Below are 10,499 nucleotides of genomic sequence, written 5' to 3'. Positions count from 1 at the left end.
ACCAGCAATTCTTGCCTTCAAGTAGCTTGCATAATAATAGGAGGATTCAGACAATCTCCTCAAATAAATATTAATTCTCCATTGTATTGGCAGGTAAGCCCTGTGACAAAAAAATGGAGCAGGCAAATAGAATGAGCTGTGGCAGTGAGGGACATTTTGTCACGTTAGATAGAGGATGTCATAGAAGCCTCACTGTGAAAGGACAGCAGAGCAAAGTCCTAAAGGAAAGAGGGAGAGAGCTACAAGTATATCTTGGGATGAGGGTTTCCAGCACAAGGAACAAAGATACCAGTGTGCCAGAGAAGTGAGGTGGGCAGAGAGTTGATAGCCATGGACTCACCTTCCAAGGCTACCAGAGTAGACCATGGAAACTACACTCATAGTTCTGGGGGAGAAATAGGTAAGGTACTATCAGGTGGGCTTCTGCCGAGACCTGTCTTCCTACTTGGCAGGACCCCGTGGGGGCTTTTTTCTGTGCATGAGGACACAGAGGACACTTTGGTGTCCCTTCTTCTTTTCATGGTGACATCAGTCCCAGGGCCTTATCCTTATGATCTCATTTCCCCTCAATTATCTTTTTAAAAGACTTAATCTCTAAACATGCTCATACTGGTGGTTAGGACTTCAGCATATGTACTTAGGGGGTGGGGTGAAACAAGGGCCAAACAATCCCAATGAAAGGTCACTGTAATTCAAAATGATACAGGCAGAAAAGTGCAACCCAGGATGTTAATTTTTAAAAGGATCAGCATGGTTAATAGCTATCTGGGAGACCAGCCTGGATATGATGGGGAGAGAATGTGAGCTTGACAAACCAGTGCATGAGAACTACTGAGCAAATGCATTTGAACAACCTTGGGGGTGACCTTGGGCTTTTCTGTGAACCTCATTTTTTTGGACATGAACTTCTGTGATATGTCTTAATCTGTTGTGAAACAAGCAGAGGATTACAAAGTTAAAAAATACCTATATTAGTAATAGTCAAAATTTTAAGGCTTACTAACAGACTTCAAATAATTTTTGCTTCATTCCTTAGGATGGCATTTTCATTTATTTGCAGTCTAACAAGTTCTGTGGAATAGAAAATAAAATCAGGTTTAAGAGCATAAATGGGGACATCCAACAAGCAGCGCTTTGGCAGAAGTGTCTCTTTCTTTTCATCTTCCCCTGGCTGACATACATATTCTTGGCATTCAGGTCCCAGATCCAAAATCTCAGTGAGTGTATTCTTGAATATTCAGTCTAAATAATTCCCTGCTCTATTTTCCATCCTGCTACTCTGCTTTATTTTTATTTTATTTATTTTTTTAAGGTGCTTGGGATGGAACCTAGGGCCTTGCATATGTTAGACAAGTGTTCTACCCCTGAGCTATATGCCTTGCTTTCCTTATATAATGTCCTTACTTTCTTATATAATGCATTCATACTCTGTTCCTTGTCTGCCTGACCCTTCTAGAATCTGCACTCTGGCAGAACAAAATCTTATTCACCATCATGTTCTTGGCATCTAGAACACCATTGCCATATAGTATGAATTCAATAGATAGATGCAGAATTTATGGAAGAATGCAAGAACTAACATGCAGGCCAGTCATGCAGCAAATCTATACTTATGAACTGTATAAGGGAAAGAAATCACTCTGTGTAGTACAGTGCTGGAGGTTGACAGGGGACCACACAGGAGAAAAAGGGCTGGGAAGATTTTAAAGCTAGAAGGTTTGTATTTTTTGATGGTTTATGCACTGATCTGGGGATCCAGAGATGGGAGGCTTGCACCTGCTCTAACTCAGCGAGAACGATGGGGCAATCATGAGCTTCCGCAAGCGTTCAGTTCCCCATCTGTGTGGTGTTACTGGCTAGTTTAAACATTTAGAAACCATCATTGGCAAATATGACTTTATTTATGCTGTTTCTTTCAGGAGATTGAGTGCTTTGTGGGAGCCAGCCCCTTTGGTTACTGCACTGCGCCTCCCGGGCAGGCAAGGTGATGAATTGGCCTGGATTCCTTTCCTACTCCTTTTCTCAGCTTCTCTTCTCAGCTAGCATCCTCGTGTGGTGAGGCTGTGTGATTTCTATGGGGAAGGCAAGACAATGGCTGCCTGAAGAGCTGCCGGAGTGTTTCTTATTCTTGTTTGTTTTTCTTTGCCCTCCTTCCTGTTATTTATTTGTTTATTATTATTTTTTTTTTGGTGTGTATGTGTGTGTGTAGCATGTATGGCATGCATACGTGTGTGCAGTGTGTACATGTGCAGGAGCAGATGCGTGCTCACACATGCCCAGAGCCAGAGGAAGATGATGGGTGAACTCTTCTATTGCTCTTCTGCCTTCTTTTCCTGAGACAGGTCTCTCACTGAACCTGGAGTTCCCTGTGTTTTTTAAAGTTAAAAAAATTATTTATTTGAGAGAGACAGAGGCAGAGAGAATGGGCATGCCAGGGCCTTCAGCCACTACAAATGGACTCCAAATGCATGCACCACCTTATGCATCTGGCTTACATGGGTCCTGGGGAATCAAACCTGGGACCTTTGGCTTCATAAGCAAAAGCTATAATCGCCAACCCATATCTCCAGCCCCCCTTTTGGTTATTAGACTAGTTGACCAGGGAGCCCCAGAGATCCTGCTGATACTGTCCCCCTCAGCACTGGGGTTCCAGGCATATGGAGTCATGTCTGGCAGCCCTCATTTTTCTTTACTTGCCTGCCTCAGCTGGGTGTCACTCTCCTTGGACCCTTAGCTCACACCACCCAGAGACTTAGTCCTGGGCCCGTACTCTAGGAGCACAGGTAGCTCTTGCTTATCTTCTACAGCCCTTTGCCAGATCCAAGAGGCAGCCTGTGCCCATCCCACCTCTCCTTGCCTGTCAATCAGACTACTCTGCTGGGGGGACTTGGCTCTGAGAGCTTCAGTCACTGCTTCCTTCTTGGTGGTCTTTGTGGTATTCTCACCTATGAGTTGACCTCCTTTGGGCTTGGTTTTGGATCCTGTCCTCTGCTCCCATTTAACTCTGAAGCAGGACAGATGCTGGGAATAAGCTTTGGGTTCTTCTTGTCTTGGGTTAAAAATCCCAGTGCTGTTGGGGCTGGAGAGATGGTTTAGCAGTTAAGGCATTTGCCTGCAAAGCCAAAGGATCCTGGTTTGATTCTCCAGGACCCACTTAAGCCAGATACATAAGGGACACATGTGTCTGGAGTTCATTTGCAGAGGCTGGAGGCTTCTCTCTCTGTCTCTTCCTCTCTCAAATAAATAAATAAAATATATTTATCCCAGTGCTTTATGGATGAGATATTTGTAGATTAGGATCACTAATTGTTATCTTGAGCAGGTTACTTAATCTCTCTGAGTTTCTATTTCCTCATCTGTAAAATGAAGGTGACAGTAGTCAAAGTTAAACACATGGGACTGGAGAGATTGATCAGTCAGTAAAGCGCCTGCTTTGCAAGCATGGGGCCCTGAGTTGAAACTCTAGAACCCAGGTAAAAATGCCCAGCATTATAGTATGTATCTATAATCTCAGCAGTGGGGAAACAGAGACAGCAGGATTCCCTGGAGTTCACTGGCCAGCAGGTCTAGCCCAGTTGGTGAACTTCACACCAGTAAGGGACCTTGTCTCAAAGAAAAGATGGGAGTTCGATCGGTAGCGGGAGCGGAGAGCGGACCCCAGAGAGCCCTGAGCAGCCCCACCGCCGCCGCCGGCCTAGTTACCATCACACCCCGGGAGGAGCCGCAGCTGCCGCAGCCGGCCCCAGTCACCATCACCGCGACCTGAGCAGCGAGGCCGAGACCCAGCCGCCGCCCGCCGCCCCCGCCCTCGGCGCCGCCGCCGACACCAAGCCCCGCACCACCGGCAGCGGCGCAGGGAGCGGCGGCCCGGGCGGCCTCACATCCGGGCGCCTGCCGGCGGGGACAAGAAGGTCATCGCAACGAAGGTTTTGGGAGCAGTAAAATGGTTCAATGTAAGGAATGGATATGGTTTCATCAACAGGAATGACACCAAGGAAGATGTATTTGCACACCAGACTGCCATAAAGAAGAATAACCCCAGGAAGCACCTTCGCAGTGTAGGAGATGGAGAGACTGTGCAGTCTGATGCTGTGGAAGGAGAAAAGGGTGCGGAGGCAGCAAATGCTGCAGGCCCTGGTGGAGTTCCAGTTCAAGGCAGTAAATATGCAGCAGACCGTAACCATTATAGACGCTGTCCACGTCGTAGGGGTCCTCCACGCAATCACCAGCAGAATTCCCAGAATAGTGAGAGAGGGGAAAGAATGAAGGATGGAGAGCGCTCCTGAAGGACAGGCCCAACGACGCCGGCCCTACCGCAGGCGAAGGTTCCCACCTTACTACATGCGGAGGCCCTATGGGCGTCGACCACAGTCTTCCAACCTCCTGTGCGGGGAGAAGTGATGGAGGGTGCTGACAACCAGGGTGCAGGAGAGCAAGGTAGACCAGTGAGACAATATGTATCGGGGTTATAGACCACGATTCCGCAGGGGTCCTCCTCGCCAAAGACAGCCCAGAGAGGATGGCAATGAAGAGGACAAGGAAAATCAAGGAGATGACACCCAAGGTCAGCAGCCACCTCAACGTCTGTACCGCCGCAACTTCAATTACCGACGCAGACGCCCAGAGAACCCTAAACCACAAGATGGCAAAGAGACAAAAGCAGCCGATCCACCAGCTGAAAATTCGTCCGCTCCCGAGGCTGAGCAGGGCGGGGCTGAGTAAATGCCGGCTTACCATCTTCACCATCATCCGGTTTAGTCATCCAACCAGAAGAAATGAATATGAAATTCCAGCAATAAGAAATGAACAAAAGATTGGAGCTGAAGACCTTAAGTGCTTGCTTTTTGCCCATTGACCAGATAAACTAGAACTATCTGCATTGACTATGCAGCATGGGGTTTTTATTACTTTTACCTAAAGATGTCTCTTTTTGGTAATGACAAACGTGTTTTTTTAAAAAGCCTGGTTTTTCTCAATATACCTTTAAAGGTTTTTAAATTGTTTCATATCTGGTCAAGTTGAGATTTTTAAGAACTTCATTTTTAATTTGTAATAAAAAGTTTACAACTTGATTTTTTTCAAAAAAAAAGTCCACAAACTGCAAGCACCTGTTAATAAAGGTCTTAAATAATGAAAAAAAAAAAAAAAAGAAAAGATGGGCAGATTTCTTGAGTATAGTACCCAAGGTTATTCTCTAGCCTCCACACACTCATATACATTTGAATACATATGCATTCCCTCATACACATGAACACACATGCATGTGCAACACACACAGACACATGCACACATGCACAAAGAATGACATGGGCCTAGCCTTGATCCTAGAGCCTGGCATGCAAGTCTGATACCTGCTGGCCATTGCTTGTGCCCTCTTTTTTTTTTTTTTTTTTTTTTTGGTTTTTCGAGGTACGGTCTCACTCTAGCCCAGGCTGACCTGGAATTCACTATGGAGTCTCAGGGTGGCCTCGAACTCATGGCAATCCTCCTACCTCTGCTTCCCGAGTGCTGGGATTAAAGGTGTGCGCCATCACGCCCAGCTCGTGCCCTCTTTACTAAGCCAATTAAAAAGGCTCTTCTTGGCTCCTAAGGTTAGGTTGCTGCTGACAACTTCAAATTTTCTGTTTAAAAAAGCTAATCACATGTTTTGAGACCTACAGTTCTCACAGTGAAATAACCAATCAATTTTCAACCCAGCTGTTACCTACTCATCAGCTTATGTCTGATGACTCATGCTCCTGATAGACTTTGCCTGGTGCCTCAAATACAGCTCTTCAAAAGGACACTATCCAAGGCAATGTCCACACAGACATGATCAAAGAGAAGTTCCTGTTACTTCCCAGACAACGGGGATCGCAGAGACAGCAAATGCAGACAATTTCAACTGGGTTATAAATGTGAATATTTTATGGACCATTTAACTTTTCTTCAAATGTTGATGTCAGCAGTATTCGTTTTCAAGTGATTTTATTTCTGAAACTGATCTGATCTAATCTTTTCCATGCAAAGAATGCCGCATTGGCTTCCCATATAGCAGATTGATGAAATATTTGCTTAGTCCCATGGATGGAATTTGCTTCTCTTAAAAAGAAATCTCTCAATAAAGGTGTTTGGCAGATGCTTTCCAATTTATCAAGTCCCACAGCAGTTTTTCTTCAGTAGGGTGTCATGTTGCTATCTGCTCTTAAACTGTAGGGTATTCTGCATTTAGAGTAGTGAAGGAAGCCAGAGCTTTTTGATGTTAAGAACTGTCAGCTTTAGTGTGGAAGGAAGGAAGAAGGAAGGAAGGAAGGAAGGAAGGAAGGAAGGAAGGAAGGAAGGAAGGAAGAAGGAGGAAAGGAAGGAAGAGAGGGAAGGAGAGAAAGAAGACAATGAAAGCATTGTAAGAAGTATTTATAAGTCAAATGTCAATAGAGAAGAACTTATTTAAAAAACCCAAAACTTATTTAAAAAAAAAAAAAGACTTGGAGGAAATGGTATATCTTTTATGTGCTTAAGAAAACAGTTAAAGAGAACTTCACAGCATTGGGTCTATTAAGTACATTTATTCCAGTGATTTCCCAGATATTTCCAAGTTCCATTTAAAACAGAAGTCTCCTATCAAACAATCCTTTGAAATTATTTACTCCTTTATGGTTGTAAAGTATGGAAACATAATACTTTTAATGGAAACCCTAATAAACGGCACATGCTACAAAGTGTCTACTGATGTGCTTTATAGGCTGGGATTCTTGTATCACGAGAACTTTCCAGTCTACACTTCTGGACCTAGTAAAGGCCCAGTGATGTGGAAGAGGATGTGTGGAATGGCATGGACCATTCAAAAACATGACAGGTAGAGCCTATCAAGTGAGAAGCAAACCATGGCAATAGTGGGAAACAGAATTACTTGGATCAAGGATTTTTGTTTTGGTCAATGGGTAGTGCTTAGTGGGCACCATAATGTGGGGGAAAAAAAAGGTTTGTTTTGTGTGTGTTTAAACTAAAATAACATTTGGTGAAAACCTGGTTGTGTATTCACAGAATAAAATAGTAGTAAGATTTTAGTATATATTTATTTGGTAAAAGAAAAATTAAAGCCACTTGATTTATAATGTTAAAATGGGTCCTGGAAAAAAGTCAAATCCCAATTAAAAAATTTAATGCATTCCCCAAATGTATATTTTCATACAAAATAAATAGATGTTAAAGCTATACATCCTTAATTTTATTCTGAAACAGTATTTGCAATTTACAGATGGGTTTTTCTACCTCTTGCAAATTATTTTTTTTCTGAAAAGCTTTCCAAGCTTCCTCACTTGAGTTGCTTTGGCTTAACAGTTTGGGCATCAGCATTAAATAGTAATTGATGTATTGACATTTGGTGGATTCCTACTCACATTCAATGGTTTAAAAATCTTGTTAAATGTTGTTAATAATATGTGGGTATATATTTCAAATAACTGTCATTAAATTTAGAATAACTGTCATTAAATAGAGAGAATTAAATTTAATAGAGTAGTTACTACATATTTAAATACCAGTGGGTGATTGGAAACAGATTTATTGGGGGCTTAATCACTGCTAGACAGATTCATGCATTTTTTTAAGCCAATATGTTTATCTTATTTCTTTTCATTTCTCTTTCTATTGTAACCTAAATGATTAGTTGTCTCTTCAGTTAGAAGTGCTTAAAAATCTAACATATCAATTAATGAGTATTTAGAATTTACAGAGTATATTATAATAGTCAGTTCAAAAATATACCTTAAATATACCTTAATCCATTGGGAGGCTAAAAAAGTCCACCCTAGGCAAACCCAGAGAAAATGAGGGAGAGGCACAGAGATAAGAATTTCATCTTCTCTTGTTCATATTCCTCACTTGGTAAAACAGTTAACCTTTAAAAATGTCTGTGACACCCTGGGTAAAATATCAAAGACAGATGCTTTTAGCAACATTGCTCAGACATGTCAGTTTGATACATTCAGACTCTCATGCTTTAATTTTAAATAACAAGACAGGTCTCCCAAACTATCTAGAGAGGCTGGTTTCTTTACACGGGCCCGTCAGCCCACCCTACTCCAAGTTTGGACTCTTTTGTTGAATCTCTTTGATCTTGTGTTTGACTTCTGCTTCATGGAAAAATGCTCATAAACCTTCAGAGAAAGGCTTTCTTTACTTTAGACTTTATTTAAGAATTATAAACAGTGGACAGGTCGATAGCAAAACGATTTTAAGAGCACTTAGGACCCACATGCTAACTTATTTGCTCACCACCAAAAAGAATCTTGCTGGGTAAAAAGAAGCTTAAAAAGTTGAACTTCGCTGAGCGAAAAAGAATTCTACTTTTAAGTGGCTAAAAATATTGCATTTCATTTTAGTTTGGGCTTTTTTAAAAAAAAATATTAAGATCTCTAAAAGCAACACTACATGTAGAGATGCTATGCGTGAGGATTGGGATGACATTTGAAATGACTTCAAGAGTCCTGTTCCTCTGACACGCTAGCAAACACTTCACAGATGCGCTCCTTGTTGCAGCAGCCACAGGAGAGAATGTGGCTCTGCGACTTCAGACACGTCCCCATTACCCATGTGTCGATGCTATGGAGGGGAGGCGTGTGTGGTCAGATTTGGTCATTATTCCACTTTACTATAGCCTTTCCACATTGATGGGATCTGCAGTTGACCTCCACATTTGTAGGTGTTGGGCAACCGTTCTTTCTTCTACAAATAACAAACAAGCCAATGAATAAAATGAGAAACCTTTGCCATTTGACATTTTGCATTCCTAAGAATATGTTTCAGTATAGGAGATGAAAAGGGGTTACAGATTGTTTACATGACTGCTTTTTCAAGGAAGTTTCCTTTATTTTATATTATAGTATTATTACTATTTATTTATTTATTTTTGAGAGAGAGAGATGCAAAAAAGGGCCTTCTGCCACTGCAGACTCCAGACACATATACTGCTTTGAGCATTTAGCTTTATGTGGGTAGTGGGGAATTGAACCCAGGCAGTCAGGCTTTATGAGCAAGTGCCTTTAACCACTGAGCAATATTTCCAAACCTAAGAATGGTTTTTCAATATCTCTATTGAGTTTGTTAACAGATAAATCCAGAGCTGACTCAGTGTGGTTGAGGGATTTTATTGGGAAAAACAATCAACTTCATGTAGAAATTCAGACTTCAACTTCTCTTAAAAAAAAATCAGATCACCCTGGTGATCCATGCCTTTAATCCTAGAACTGGGGAGGCAGAGGTAGGAGGATTGCTGTGAGTTTGAGGCCACCCTGAGACTCCATAGTGAATTCCAGGTCAGCCTGGGCTGGAATGAAACCCTACCTTGAAAAACAAAAACAAAACAACAACAACAAAAAAAACCAATCAGGTCAGATCACACTAGTATTTTCTCCAGAAATAACAACTGTAAGTAATAGTTCCTGTGTATCTTATCCAGATCGTGTGTGTGTGTGTGTGTGTGTGTGTGTGTGTGCGCGCGTGCGCGCCTGGGTGCCCCTGTACCACCATGCACGTGTGGAAGTCTGAGTACAGTTATGTAGTATGTTTCCCCTCCTTCCACCTTGCTTGACATAGGATCTCTTTCTCCTTTCTTTCTTTCTTTCTTTCTTTCTTTCTTTCTTTCTTTCTTTCTTCCTTCCTTCCTTCCTTCCTTCCTTCCTTCCTTCCTTCCTTCCTTCCTTTCTTTCTTTCTTTCTTTTTTCCAGCTGTGTGTGTGCCATTCTGACATTCTGACTGGCTCATGAGTCTGAAGATTCTCCTGGCTTTGCCTATCATTGCCATAGGTGTGTTGGCATAACAGGTGAATGAACCATTTTGTGTCTAGTTTTATTTGGGTTCTTGGGAACTGAACTTTGGCCAACAGGTTTGCAAGAAAGTTTCTCTCACCATTGAGCCATTGATACAACCCCAAGGTGATTTCTGAAAGTCTTTCTCACTATTGACATGACACTGGGTTTGTTGACTTATTTACTCATGGTTCCCTGAGTTGGCACTTGGGTCTTTTGGCCTGAAGTGTGTAATTAATCTGAAACACCAATTTTGGTTCTGGGGTATTTGTATCAAAGGGTTTGCAAAATTTGTGTTCATGTTTTTTTAGTAAGTATCCATTGTGCAGAGGCTATTAAGTAGGCTTTTAATATGTTGGTGCAAAAGGAATTTGGGAAATCTACAGGTATTTATTATTTCCTTTATTTTTCACAAGAGTAGATGCTGTTGACTCCATGATCATTATGAAGATATTGAGACACAGAAAATTTTCATTGAGGTCATGTCACTATAAACAGCAGAGATTTTTATTTAAGTCTCTTTGATCTCAACCCTACTAGACTTTCTGGTTACTCCATGCTTCTTTTAAACATAAAATAATATAAACATGAAGCAAGATAGAAGGACGTGATACATCACTGACATAGTTATTTTATTTCATAAAATCATCTCACAGAGCAATTTTAGAGCTGGCAGGGAAGCAGAGTTGGTGAACTGAGCATGCCCAAGTT

General features: G+C 41.9%; 1 pseudogene; it reads left to right on the top strand.

Annotated features, from left to right (window-relative positions):
- Nucleotides 1–330: 330 nt before the first annotated feature.
- LOC123461543 lies at nt 331–4,926 on the top strand (annotated as a pseudogene).
- Nucleotides 4,927–10,499: the final 5,573 nt, after the last annotated feature.

Source organism: Jaculus jaculus, chromosome 6, assembly GCF_020740685.1.
Source record: "Jaculus jaculus isolate mJacJac1 chromosome 6, mJacJac1.mat.Y.cur, whole genome shotgun sequence".
Classification (NCBI taxonomy): Eukaryota; Metazoa; Chordata; class Mammalia; order Rodentia; family Dipodidae; genus Jaculus; species Jaculus jaculus.
The sequence above is the reverse complement of the archived record's forward strand: the minus strand, read 5'-3'. Positions and strand labels throughout refer to the sequence as shown.